Source organism: Gossypium hirsutum, chromosome A01 (genome assembly GCF_007990345.1).
Source record: "Gossypium hirsutum isolate 1008001.06 chromosome A01, Gossypium_hirsutum_v2.1, whole genome shotgun sequence".
Classification (NCBI taxonomy): Eukaryota; Viridiplantae; Streptophyta; class Magnoliopsida; order Malvales; family Malvaceae; genus Gossypium; species Gossypium hirsutum.
Genome location: NC_053424.1, coordinates 111,047,896 through 111,062,456, shown reverse-complemented (window position 1 = coordinate 111,062,456; position 14,561 = coordinate 111,047,896). Strand labels below are relative to the sequence as shown.

At 30.6% G+C, this 14,561-nt stretch overlaps 1 long non-coding RNA gene across 1 annotated transcript; it reads left to right on the top strand.

The window, feature by feature from the left end:
* Window positions 1-5,883: 5,883 nt before the first annotated feature.
* On the top strand, window positions 5,884-8,130 carry LOC121229314 (uncharacterized). Its single transcript, XR_005927054.1, has 3 exons — window positions 5,884-5,948; window positions 6,967-7,040; window positions 7,905-8,130. It is a non-coding gene; the product is annotated as an uncharacterized lncRNA (long non-coding RNA).
* Window positions 8,131-14,561: the final 6,431 nt, after the last annotated feature.

The following is a 14,561-nucleotide window of genomic DNA, read 5'->3' as shown; positions in this document are numbered from 1 at the left end:
CGCTGATAGAAGCATTTAAACAGTTGAAGAGCTCCACAAATTGGGTTGCATTGCTGCAGGTAGTTTCCCTGCATTTGCAGCTTACAATTTTAGACGGTTTGTCTTTGGAACGCGCTTAAGTAACAGGGGGATTTAATTTTGGCAAGCAACTACGTCTAGTTTGGCCTCTTTGGAACTTTCAAAACTTATCCTTTTCTCATATTTTATACCTAGAATTTACATTTAATCTCTTTACCATAATTTAATCATCTATTTTTCTACCAACATAAAAAAATAAATTAAAATATATCATATGTGATTATATTATTCAAAAATTTAGAATTTAGTTTTTTATGAATTTAATCATTTTATTTTTCAAAGTTTAAGTCTAATTGTTGTTGTTAAGTTTGTTAGTGTGATATTTTGAAATTAAAAAAAACTCACTTAATAGCAATATAACTAAAAAAAATGACATTATAATGAATCTAAATGCAACAAAATAATTTTAACAAGTTAACAATTGACATAAATTTTGAAAATTGAAAAGTAGAGGGACTAAACTCCTAGAAATAAAAATACAGGTACTAAATTCTAAATTTACAAAGAGTACAAGTATCACATTTTTAACAAAAAAATAAATCCAATATAATGAGTTGGAAAGGATATTTTTAGAAAAAAAAATGATAATAAAAAAATACATATTATCATTTTTTTTGGACAATAAGAAGGATAAAACACTAGACGAGGCCAAGTCATTCTAGAGCAGTCATCATGTAGCCTTTGAAGAATTTTATCTGGGCCTAGTGGTCTTGAAAATGTTGTTGTTGCCAGTACATCGATGACTCGATTACCCTATCTGAATACATGTGTAACCTGAATCATCCAAAGACTTTGAAGTATATCTTTAATTGCTCATATCACGGCTGAAGGTTGCTATAAAATTAGTCTGGTTTGATTAAATAAATTATTAAAAATTTATATAAATAAAAAAACTTAGTTTAATCAATTTTTCAACTCCATTCAATCAATACGTATTGATTTACAAGTCAATCAGTGGAACCATTTTTCCCAAATCAATGTTTTGGCCGATCCGAACTTATTCTAACAACTTTGGTTTTATGAAACATTGCTAGTTAAGACATTGACATTGGGATAGCAGAAAGGAAAAAGGATAAACAAGAGTTGCAATCAGAAACTGTAAGAAAACCGCGCTAGATACTGCCGAATGATAGATATTTTTAGTGTTTTTCTACTAAAATTTACAATTAGATTTGTGATCTTGGACTACGTAAAACAGAAATCGCAGGAAAATCGAGAAAAGAAAAACCTAGGAAACTTAGTAATTAACGCACTTATGTTTAGGCTCTAGACTAGTATATTGGGTTGAAAATCTAGGTGTTGCATATTGATCCCCATTGTTTCCTCATATTTCATCATCAACAATAATTGTCTTAAATAGACTTAGGAAGGCTGATATTATATTGAGAAACGATTGATGATCCCAAGCAAGTCTTTGAATTGTTTCCCTACTTTTTCTGCTAATTTTGATGTCAGAGATGAGTGTGGGTGTGTTTGCAAGCTTGGAATTGACACTCTTAAAAGGAACAACAAGATGTACCTGAAGAAGCCACTTCTTACTAAAGGAATAGGGTGGAGAAAGATCTTAGTGTCAGTGATAGAGTTGCGTTTTTACATGGAGAAATAAGTAGTTGGAAGCAGTGTTAAGTATCATGTCAAATAATTAGTTCCTTTTTTCATACTACGCATCATCCCAAAGTTACATTAATTTAATACCAAATAGAATGAAAATAGAGTAGAACAAAACCTTAGTGTCTTGTGTTGGGTTAATTAAGTATTAATCAAAAGCTTATTATGCTCCTGATGTGGAACTATTTGTACCTTAAGGTCATACCTCAGACCTTTCAGAAAACAAAAACTCTTTTCCTGTTCAGATGCCACCATATTAGGTGCATAATGGCTCAACCTTAAAAATTTTGCCTCATACTCAAAAACAGTCATATTACCTTGTTTCAACTCTATAAATTCCAATCGTTGAGCCTCCACAAAGCAATGACCCAAAAACTTACCCTAAAAGGCATCCTGAAAATAGGCTCAATCAATGCGCTTTGGCAACGTACCCCTAATCATTGATTGCCACCACTTGTATGCCTCATCATTCAATAAGGACACGAAACCCTTAAGTTTTTTCTTAGGAGTGCAGTTCAAATCATCCAAAATATGTTCAATGGACTCCATCCAGTACTCGACCACTGTAAGAGTAGTTCCAGCAATACCCCTGAACAACTCTACCCCATTTGAGTGGAGCTTCTTAACAATCGTCCCTCGACTAACACTACCAACTGGGGCCCCAACAACTTGATTTATAGCCCTTAACAAAGGTTTTGTTACTGGATCATCCTCATCATATTCATTATCATAATTCTTACTACTCCTATTTCCACCCTCAGTAGTGGGTTCATTAATGGCCTCATTGGCCTCAACATTCTGAATGGGCTCTTGTGATGCAGACGACTTAGCCGAAGCTATTGGAGGTCACCTTCTACGACCCTTCCTACCACGAGTTATCATTCTACGGGTATTCATTTCAATGTTTTATGAAATCAACAAGTTACAAGTAAGAATATCTTCAATATTTTTGTTCAATTTTTTATCACACTTTTAACTAAGTTCTTTCTTTTAAAATTTTATGCAATAGTCTTTAGTGTCTTTCTAAAGTTTCAATATTGTTTCTATAAGCATTGCATCGGACCTTCGGACTTCGTAGTTCTTGAAAGAAACACTTTCTCAAAATACTGTGGTTTGTTTATTTTTCTCGAAAATTCCACTTTATGGATACATGCATGCAGACTTGTTTTTGAAAAGAATAAAAATTTAGTCTGAGGTTTTGAACCTAGGCTCTAGTACCACTAAATGTAGCCTCTCAAGCCCGACCTAGATGTTATGGTCAAATCGTGTAGGTCACGTTGGACACCTAAGCTACTAATCTATCCTATCACTGGTTGAAGACCTTAGAAACACTCTATTTTAAATAGAACCATGGTTACCTTTGTTAATGGGGGAAACATTCATTTAATAAATTCAACTTTTATTAAATCAAGATAGTAATTATTGGCGTAGTTTTAAGAAAAACACATTGCTCGTCATTGCTTTTGAAAAAACTATTAAACTTAGTTACATCGAAAAACCAATTAAAGATCCAATTATTTATTAAGCCAAGTAACATGCTCAGTCCAATTTTAGAATATACTTATAAATCAATTTAAAGCATGTAAATTATACATGCATGAAAAACCCCAAAATAGAATTAAACCAAAACCATAATTCAAATAGCTTTACAGTTCAAAAACAAAATAAATTTAGGGAACTTTAAATCAAATCTAAACTAAGTCTGAAGTTTATCATATGTCGTTCATTACTTGAGAAGGTTTTCAATTATGGGGTTAGCTAACTAACTCGGTGTGAGTCTAATCAATAAGTACATTTAACATAAGTTTAAGATCAATCACACAAGAATCCATGTATCATAGTCATAGCAACAATATCACATTAGAACGAGCCATGAACATAACATTATGCAAAAATGATTTCCTACCCTAACCATCCGCTACACACCACGAGTTCCCCCATGACTCATCTGCCAAACTCCAAACAGTGCGAGCAGTGCTCAATATTGTTAAACCACCATATTCTGCCATTTAACATAAAATGAGATAAAATCACCAGCCTCTACAATACTCTCGGTGCAGTGCATTGGCTACATATAAATGTGGACTTAATTTGCCACTAGTACTCCATGGAACTCCTCCATCAACCACAATATCTCACCTTATGCACATGCGATATGTCATACAATATTTCAACCAAATGCACGTTCAATACGTTTTCTTTCAGTAGCATGGTTTACATGTCATCATTATAGCGTTCACATACCAATTACTCAATTTCAACACCAATACAATGACATTTTATCATTCCATCACTTGTTAACACTTTAGGAAAATATTTCAAGTGCATGTTGTAACATCTGTATTTTAACTCGGGGTTAGGTACAATGATGGATTGGATCAAGAAATGGTGCAAAATTTTTGAAATAAAATAAATAGGAATTTTTAGTATTAAATTAGGAAGTATTTAGATCCAATAAGAAATTAGAAAATACTCCTTAGGTAGGAAAATTTTAAATAGATACATTGACTTAATTGAAAGAATAGAGAATTTGTTGTGGCCAAAGTATGAAAAATAATAGGTTAGGAGATATATAGTAGTAGAGGAAAGAAAGGAAGGATCAAGAAGAAATTTAACCAAAGTGTTGTATGAGTCATCCTAGGAAATATGAAAGATGAGGAAGGACAAAGTGGTAATTAGCCAAGTAAATATTTATTAGGTGTAATGATGATGGGTAAAAGTAAAAAGATGGATGGCTTAAGGACTTATTAGTAATTTGACCATTTTAATTAAAAATGTGAGTTATTTTAGTAGAATGGTGTAGAAAGTAGGAGAGAAGATAGAAATATATCATCTTTTCACCAAGCCAAACTGTCACTTCTCCCCCCTCCCCAATTTCCATCCAATTTTTCTTTTAATTCCCTTCATGTCCTTCCTCCATTGATAAACCATCCAAGCTTCAAACCTTTATTTTATTTGAAATTTCTTTAGTAAAAACCAAAGAGAAGGCTAGTGAACAGCTTTATTTCATGAGAAAATTTCCGTAGAAGGGTTAAAAGAAAAAAAAGCATGAGTTAGAGTTTTGGGTGTTCAAAGAACTAAGGTAAGAGATGATGAATTATCATGTCATAGATGTTTATTTTCATTAACTAGCATAAAAAAGTTATACAATTTTAGTTTTAACTTATAAATGATATATGTTTTACATGAAATTGAAGAGAAAGAAAAGAAGGGAGAGGACAAAATTGAAGGAAAAGGAAAGGAGAAGGCCAAGAAGTGAAGGAAGAAGAAAGTACAACATCTCAACCTTTTTGTTGTAAGTACTACAACATTTTTAAATTATTTTTATTTAAATGCTTATATTGTAATATGGAATTACTTAGAATAACAATGTAGAATATATATATATATATATTTGTAAATAGATAATAAAAAGGGAATTAGATTATGAAGTTATGAAATTTGTGAAGAAAATTATTGGTGGAGAGTATGAAATGGTATATTTGTTTGAGCATTGAGTAATGATGTTGTAGTAAAAGTATGTGTGAAAAAGATGTGATATTTGTGATTTATGAAATTGAGACTAAATTGTAGATGATGGAGAAATGTGAAATCTTTTCTGAAATATTTATGTAAAGTATTTAAATGTATGAAATTCAACTTTTACAACCAGGTAGACAAAATTAGAACTACTAGGATAGTAGTGGCATGCCATTAAGGGACCTTAGCGTGCTCTCTGATTATTAGTACATTAGTGCTCTCTGTTTAACATATTTATGCTCTCTGTATAACACTTTAGTGCTCTCTGTTTAATAGTGCATAATAATGCACCTTTGTATTTGTAATGACCCAAAATTCACAGGCACCGGAAAAAGTACATTATCGGGCCTCCGTCTTAGTAAATCGAGTTCGAAATAATTACTAGAAATATTTATGAGTCTAGAGATGTGTTTAATTAGGTTTAAATTCGGTGAATTTAGCTTAATTTAGAGTAATTAGTAAAAATGACTAAATTGAATAAAGGGCAAATGTTCAATTATAGATCAATAGAAAATAAAAAGGACCAAACTAGCAATTTTACCAATTAGCATAGATGAGGCGGCATAAACTGTAAAAAAATCTAAGACTTTTCTTAGATATTTGTTATTGATTGATTAAATTAAATTATAATATATTATTAGCAACTAAAACAAATAAAAGAAAGAAAATAAAGTAAAGAACAAAGAAAGAAGAAAGAAAAGAAAAAGGGAGAATTAGGGTTTGAAGGTTTGAAAGTTTAATAGGTAAGTTAATTAGCCCTTTTTACTTAATTTTAATGTTTTAAAAGCTTTAGAACAAAGTTTTGATGAAATTAAATTAATATTTTGAAAGTTATTAGAATTCTAAATATTGTTCATGTTGAATAAAAAAATGAAATAGGGGTTTAATTGAATGAAATTCAAGTTAAAATAGATATAAGGATCGAATTGCAAAGTAAGCTATAAGTTTTGTGTTTTAGGGACTAAATTGAGGAAAATTTTGGAATTAAGAAAATATGTTGAAAATTTAATAGTTAAATTTCAGTTTAAATGAAATTTAAATAGACATAAGGTGTGAATTGGTGTTATAAATTTGGTTATTAACATTTTACATCAAAACAGTTTTGGGAAGTAGCAATGGTCTGACTTTGAAAATTCACTAAAAATTGTATAAATTGAACTAGAGGATGAACAAAATATGTAATTAAATATTGTTGAGTCTAGTTTCTTATAGTATAAATATTGTAAGCAATGAATTGATGAATCAAGAGAAATTTGAAATTTTGTAAGACTGGTTTGGGGTGATTTCGAGATGCCCTGTTTTAACTTTGGAAAATCATTATAAATTGTACAAAAATTATTATGGAGTGTAATTTATATGTGTGAACTCCTTAATGAATCTAGTTTCAAAATAAGTAAACAAGAACCTTATTCGAGTTCTGTACAATGAGATAATTTATTTTTAGTAGAGAGAGGTCAGAACTGTCAAATGAAATAACAGAGGAGTATTTAATGAATAAACTGTACTAATTGGCTAGACCAAAAATTCTGAAAATCTTATGGTGAGAAGATATATGAGTCTAGTTTTAAGGAAAATTTATGGATATTAATTTGGAGTTTTGTAGCTCAAGATATAAATAATTTAGTAACAATGACTCAAGTAGACAGCTTAATGGTGAAATTATATATATACATTAAAAATGGTTAAATTTGCATGTTTAGGCTCATGGATTAAATTGAATTGTGTTATATTGATGATTATAAATTATTATTATTTTCGTAGTTAACAAAGAACCCAAGACATTGGCGCACAAAGGAAAGGAGAAAGCTATCGAGGATTAAAATGAGAAATTCACGGTTTGTATTACTATAATTCAAATTACTTTTTATTAAATGCTATATATCAATTCTATATTTAATAAGTGAATTATAAGGTAAGTATTGATATTTGAGTTGAATGAGAATTGAATTGAATGGTGAATGTGTATGTATAATTGAATTGTAAATTGATTTGAATGTGAAAATTTTAATTGAAAAGTAATCTTGGAATGGAAATGAAAGTGAATTGAGAATTGAAATACCCTATTAACTAGTCGGGCTAAGTCGGATATAATTGGCATGCCATAGGATATGGAAGTGTACGGGATTTTCCGGTTTTACTGATCAGGCACTTTATGTGTCGTATTTCAGGCACCTCGTGTGTCGTATCAGGCACCTCGTGTGTCGTATCAGCCACCTCGTGTGTCATTTTAGGCACTTTATGTGTCGTATACTGATCAGGTACTATGTACCGTTTTAGGCACAATGTGCCGTAATGGTGTGTTGGGTTGGAATCCGTGTATCCGTCAAAGTCCGGATTTGTTAATAGGGTGAATATCTAAGATGAGAAATTTAAAATAAATTGATTGATTATATTATTGAAATATTGAAAGAAACGAAAAAGTTGAATAGTGGATTGAAATTGAGATTGAAAATGAAAGGCATGAACTTAATGTTCATGTAGTGATTGAAATTGTTACATGTAATATGTGATGGAAACTGAAGAATAGATAAAAATTGTATCGTTATTATTAATTAATGAAAGTTTAAGAATGAATTGATATTTGTGAAATTAGATAGTTACATGTTTGGTAATTAAAATTTTTTATTGCTATTATAATTTGAATTATGGTAATACCACTGAGTACGGAATACTCAGCGTGCGGTTGTTTCCGTACGCAGGTTAATAGGAGTCTGGTACCCCGGTCCAGCATCTGAACGATCCCGACTCCAGCAAATTTTGGGTGATGTTTTCTTTCTTAATTGAAAGTGGCATGTACTAGGTGATTTATAAGTTATATAGATATACTTGTAAAGTTAGTTATAAGAATGGTATATCATATTTTGTTATTAGTTTGATAAAATGGTAAATATTATATTATATAATTTGGTATAAGTTGGAATGAAAAAAAATGAATGAAGTTATATGAATGTTTAGTTATTAAATGACTATGTTAATGAATTGGTTATGATTTAGATATATTTAGGTTTAAATTGTTTTTGATTGTGCCATTGGTTTTGGATTAGGTGGTTTTTGGTTTGAATTTGCAGGGGGTTTTATGTAAAAATTAAGAAGAAATGCTGTCGAAATTTTTGTAAAAAAATATATATATATTTCCCTAAATACTCGAACAAGTCCCGTTTCATTCCACTTTAATACTTGTGTTGGGCTTCGAAAGTCCATTATAGGGACATAATTCTTCAATTATACTATGAATGTTATAATAATTGTAAAATATCCATAAGTTGTCTGATATATCCGGTAATGCCTCGTAGCCCTGTTCCGGCGACGGTTTGGGGTTAGGGGGTGTTACAGTATTTGTTCCGTATATCTGATGTGTTCTATAAAGTCTACTCTGGGCTAAGAATATGAGTTGTGAATAAAAGTGAAACATCAATGTGTTGAGGTAAGTTTGATAACTTACAAAAGGTAAGTTAAAATTTATTAAAGTATGGTATAGTTAAAGAAACTTGTATGTGTGTAAATATGTATTAATTGAATAACATCACCAACTTAACGTGTTTATTTTAACGCATAGGTATAGTTAGACTCGAAGAGATAGAGTTGGACTAGGAGATCTCTCATCTCATCACATCCTCAAGAGCTTCAAGAGTAAGTACCATATTTTGAATTAAAATGGCATGTACATAGGTAGACCAAATGTGTTCCCATGAGTTAGGGACTACAATGCAAACTCTTGAAACTTTATAAATTTTGGTTTTACTTGAAGTATTTTGATTATATATGAAATGAATTTTTGAAACTATAAATATGTTTGTAAATTTGGTTTGTTAATATGATGATTATGATTGATTTGGAGTGGTTTTAAGTAATTTTAATATATTTTGAAGTGGTCTTAAGTGTTAAGAAGAATATATATATTGCAGGGGGTTTTAGTGAACTTTAAACTGATTTTTGCCAAATTTTACCCAAGGTATCGATATCAAGGGTACAAGTATTGATACCTAGGCTTTAAAATACAAAATTGCCAAAATAGTATGTGATTTTGGTATCGTTTTTGTTTTGGTATCGATAATTTTCCCCTGTTTTGAGTAGAAATAGTGTTAAAATCATTTCCAAACATAATCTAACATCCAATAATGACCCCACACGTTTATATTAATAATTTTTGAGTTAAATAAGTTTAAATACTATGTATAAATATTTAAATTAAATAGTGTCTAGCCAAAACCATTTTGGCACCAAATGTAATAGTCTTATACTGAGTCCGTACGATCGGATCGGGTATAGGGGTGTTACACATGTATAGTAGGTTTTCATTCAATACTTTTCATGGCATTCAATACTTATTTCCAAAATAACACATGCTATACATACATCAATCGCACATTACAACAACAAGCCTTTTATTTCAGTACCAAACAATCAGCTATTCGGTCAACCAAACAATTTTGCAAACATGCCATTTAGTTAAGGCCAGTAACGTACCTAATTTAGCCACTTTAACACATTCACTTAGTCAATTACCAAGCCCGACCAACAAGTTTATTTTTTGGCACAAGTTAAAAATTATTAAAAACTTCAGGTTAACAAGTTAGGACCCACACCTTATTTTTTCGCACTATTGTAGCACACTGACGAAACTTGTTGTTTAAGACCTTAAATCGAGCCTAAATTAAAAATCAATATTTTATAAAATTAATATGTCACCTAAATATACCTAAAACACCCTCTTATGGGTTCAATCCAAAAAATATAAACCATAACGATTTATCATATCTAAATTAGCTAGGTTTCTTACACTGGTTTGATGCGAAACGTACACGTGAACGTCTAACGGCTTCACTGTTGGTTTGGAGCGTTTAAGTTGACACCTAACACCATTAAATACTGAAAAATCAGTAGCTATACAATCATCAAATCCTTTAATCCAATCAATTATCAATTTCCCTATCAAGTAAATCAAAACTACGCACTAGCCCACAATCAACCACACTCACACTTCTTGAATTGTTAGATCTGAGTTGTCGAATGATCAAGATTGAATTTCCTTAAATCACACATGATTAAAGACTGATTAGGAGAGATTATTGGGACCAAGATATTGCAGTAAATATGTGGGAAAAATTAAAGAAAACAATAGCCCCCTTTTGGTGCCTCTAGGCGCGGTGCACCACCTCCAACGGTGGCAAATCAGGTTTGTTTTAAAAAGCCAATTGAAATCACTTTTTAAGGCTGAAAAAAAATCCATAATAAATAAAAATCTCCCCAATTCCAGATCAATAAATTTTGGCATTCCCTTGAAAGATTCATCAAGAAAATTAAAGAAAATAGACACTTACACAAGCTAGAAGAGAGGGGTGGCAATGGAGCTTCTTAGGTAGCAATAGGGATAGTTCTTGGAGGTCAAAGATTTCAGATTTATGGTTGGAAAAATAAGAAAAAATGGCAACAAGAAAAAGAGGAGAATGGTGCAAAAACTTGTGGCAAAAGAAAAGAAAAAGAGATAGTGGTTTTTGGTGATTTGGGCGGCGGCAACAAGAGAAAAAGACTGAAAAACTAAAGACAAGAGAGAAAAAAGAGAAGGAGGGGCGGACATAAAAGAAAAAGAGGGATTTTTGCAAAATTATTTTATTTTGCAAGGGGAGGATTGAACTTGGAACCTTAATCTAATTTTCATGTTTTCTCATTTTTCATTTATTCATTAGGCTATTTTCTCATTGTTGAAATGATTTTGCATTCCTATTAAATTAAAACTCGGGATGTTACAATATATAACTCACACGGCCGTGTGATCCTTGTTTTCTATATTTACCCTGATTTTGTGTTATGTATTGATTTAGTCCCTACTTATTTCTAAATTGATTTTAGAGTTTCATAACCTCGATTTAAGCTCCGTTCTTTTACAAATAGTATGATTATTGACTGATTATATATCAATGATTGTTTTAAGATAAAATTTGAATTGAAATAGCATGTGTTTGTCTTGATAATTGCTGTAGCATCTCGTAACCCTAATTTTTTCCGTACAAACAATACATAATTAAAAAAATGTTATAATAATAATGATAGTAAAGATAATAATGAAAAGGGTAAGCTACAAAAATAGTCACAATTGTTTGCATCATATTGCATTTTAGTCACTTATATTTGAAATATTATGTAGTGGTCACTCTACTGTTAAACTCTGTTACCTCCGTAACGGTAGTCCTATGTGACAATCCAAATAGGTTTTAAATGTCAACTTGGATGTTTAGTTGCTGGGATGAAAATAGGTTTTTAATTAAATAAATTTAATTTAGACTGCCACATAGGACATCTAAGTTGGCATTTAAAACCCAATTGGACTGCAACGTAAGACCGTTGTTAAGGAGATAATGGAGCTTAATGGTAGAGTGACCACTTCGTAACAAAACGATAATGTAAGTGAATAAAACGTAGCATTTCAAACATAAATGACTAAAATATAATCTGAGACAAATAAGAGTGACTATTTTTATAGTTTACCCTGATGAAAAAGGGGACAATAAGCCTAATTAGATATCAAATGCTCCAGAATCCAAACAAAGCATGGGCATATCCACAGTTTCGATTATCTAGCCCAAAAGGTTAAAAATAAGATATAGCAATATAAACATGTACTGAAATAAGGTTAAAATTAAAGTAAAAGGCTTAAATATCAAAAGGCCTAATACACTTTAAATCCATAAAATGACCTTAAACAAAACCTAAAAATTAAAATGCCCTAATGGCTTCAATTTCAATTTTAGAGAGCCCACAAATTAGCGTGAATTCAAATTGAGTAATTTTTTGGGCTCTTAAATTTTACTATTAAACCCCGAGTTAAAAAAATTTTATTACAAATATTTTAGTTTCATCTTAATATATTTTTTTTATGAATTACAAGAATAAGATAAAGTCTAAATAATAAATACGATTAGTACGAATCAAATCCAAATCACACCTTAAACAGTAAATATCTGACCATTAAGCCATCACATAAGGTTCTATCCAAACGAAATTTGGTGTCTACAATATGCATATAAATACTTGTATGTACTACCATCAAAGAAGGTTAAAAAGTGATAGTTTCCTTCCCCACAAATATCATTTTATTTAACACCACTTTTAGAATAAATATTTTCGCGTCACATTGCATTTAAAATAAAGTATTAATGAGTATTAATGTAGTTGGTACTTTGTTGCAATAATTTGAAAATTGTGGGGTTAACATTTTTTTTTCGATTCAAGGGTTTAAGAATTAAATAAAGAAAATATAGCTTTTAAACCCCTTTCTCACTTTTCTTCTATTTTTTGGATAAATATATTAAAAGAAAAGTTAGGCTATTAAAATTTATGAAATAAAATAAGATGATTGCTATAAAAAATAAAAAATAAAAAATAAAATGGTATCATTGTATTTGTAGAAATATATTAATAATAATGTAAAATATAATATATACATTAGAATTAAATAAAATAATTTTTAGTTTAAGTTTTTAGAGAATTTTTATTTTTACTCATACATTTAGAATCTTAATTAAATATAGATTTATTGTTACAATAAAATCTTGAATTTTTTCAAAAAAAATTCAATTAAATTCCTCTAACCTTTTGCACCCAATTGAGCCATTGAATTGACAATTTTAATTAACAAAGTCCTAGACCAATGTTAACCATTTAAAACTAACAACAATATTGCCGTGGCCATTAACAAATGCCATGTCAGCCAACAAATGTAGACGTGACGATCCACATCAACGTTGATTGCTGATGGTTCAGTGCCCTGTCAACAAATAAAAATTTAAATTAAGTACGCAATCCGTTTTTCAGTGGTTTTAGAATCTCATTTTCGATGTTCGAGTATGTAAATATTATTAATGAATATCTATGAGGTTAGTATAAAAATATATTAAAGTTTGGTTCTTTAATTTTATTGAATTGATAGTTAATTATGATTAGGGACTAAACTATAAAAGTTCACAACTAGAGATTTAGAATTGGGCCAAAATTTTAAGGACTTATATAGAAATTAATCCAAGGTCTGAAATGGAAATATATACCGTTTTAGTTATATAGCGGACGGTTCGGTGTAGTTTTGTTTATAAAATTATATTTGGACACTATATAAAGAAATATTATAATATGTATGTTAGAGTTGTGTGACCCAAATTCTAAGAGATTGCTTGCAAGTCAAGTTAAACAAAAATATATTTTCTTTCTAGAAGATTTAGTATTTATTAGTATAATATATTTAGCATTTATTAGCATAGTTTATTTGACTTGCTAATTTAGCCTATAAATAGGCTCTTTTACAATCTTAGAAAAACACCCATTAGATATTAGAACTTATAACACATTTAGAAAATTTTCTGTTTACGTTTTGAAGGTTCTTTGTTTTCGGGTTTTCGGGGTTTAGTTTTTATCTCCATCTTTTGTACTCTTCCTTCTTTTTCCATTATAGTAAAATTATCTTTGCTCGTGGTTTTTATCCTCTTTGGAGGAGTTTTTCCACGTTAAATTTTTGTGTTCAATTTCTCAATTTATTCTTTTTTTTTACTTGTTCGTTGCTTAAATCGGGTCGATCCTAATAAGTGGTATTAGAGCTAGTTCAATTTTTATAGATCAGCCCGTTCAGAGACGGTAGCAACAAGGTTTGAAATTGAGAAGTTCGATAGTGAGACAAATTTCAATTTATGGCAAGTTCGAATGATGACAATTCTAGTTCAAACAGGCTTGAAAAAGGTTGTTATAGAGAAAAAGTCTGAGAATCTAAATCAAATAGAATGGGAAGAGCTTGATGAAAGGCCTTGTCTATAATCCAGTTGTGCTTCACGAATACGGTATTGCAGGAGGTATTGATGGAGAAGACCTCATCCGCATTGTGGAAAAGGTTAGAAACTCTTTATGCAACTAAGTCTTTGGCTAACCGTTTAGTGTTGAAACAACGTCTATTTACGTTTCGCATGAACGAATGTGAGCTTCTTAGAGATCACATTAGTCAATTCATTACTCTTTTAAATGATTTAAAGAATGTTGAGGTTCATATTGACGATGAAGATCAGGCTATGCTATTATTGTGCTCTTTACCCTCTTTATACAAGTCTTTCAGGGAGACACTGATTTATGGTAGAGACAAACTCTCGTTCAAAAAGATGTGAAGGGTCATTGTTGAGTAGAGACAAACTCGAAAATGAGTTTGGTTTGGATAGGAAGGTAGATAGGCAACCTTCCGTTTTGGTATCATCAAAGAAACAAGACAAAAGGTGTTGCTATTGTAAAAGGTTAGGTCACGTCAAAGCAGATTGTTATAAACTGCGAAATAAAAGAGTTGCTGAGTGTAACGAGGAAGATGTAGTTGGTGCTAATTTGGCCGA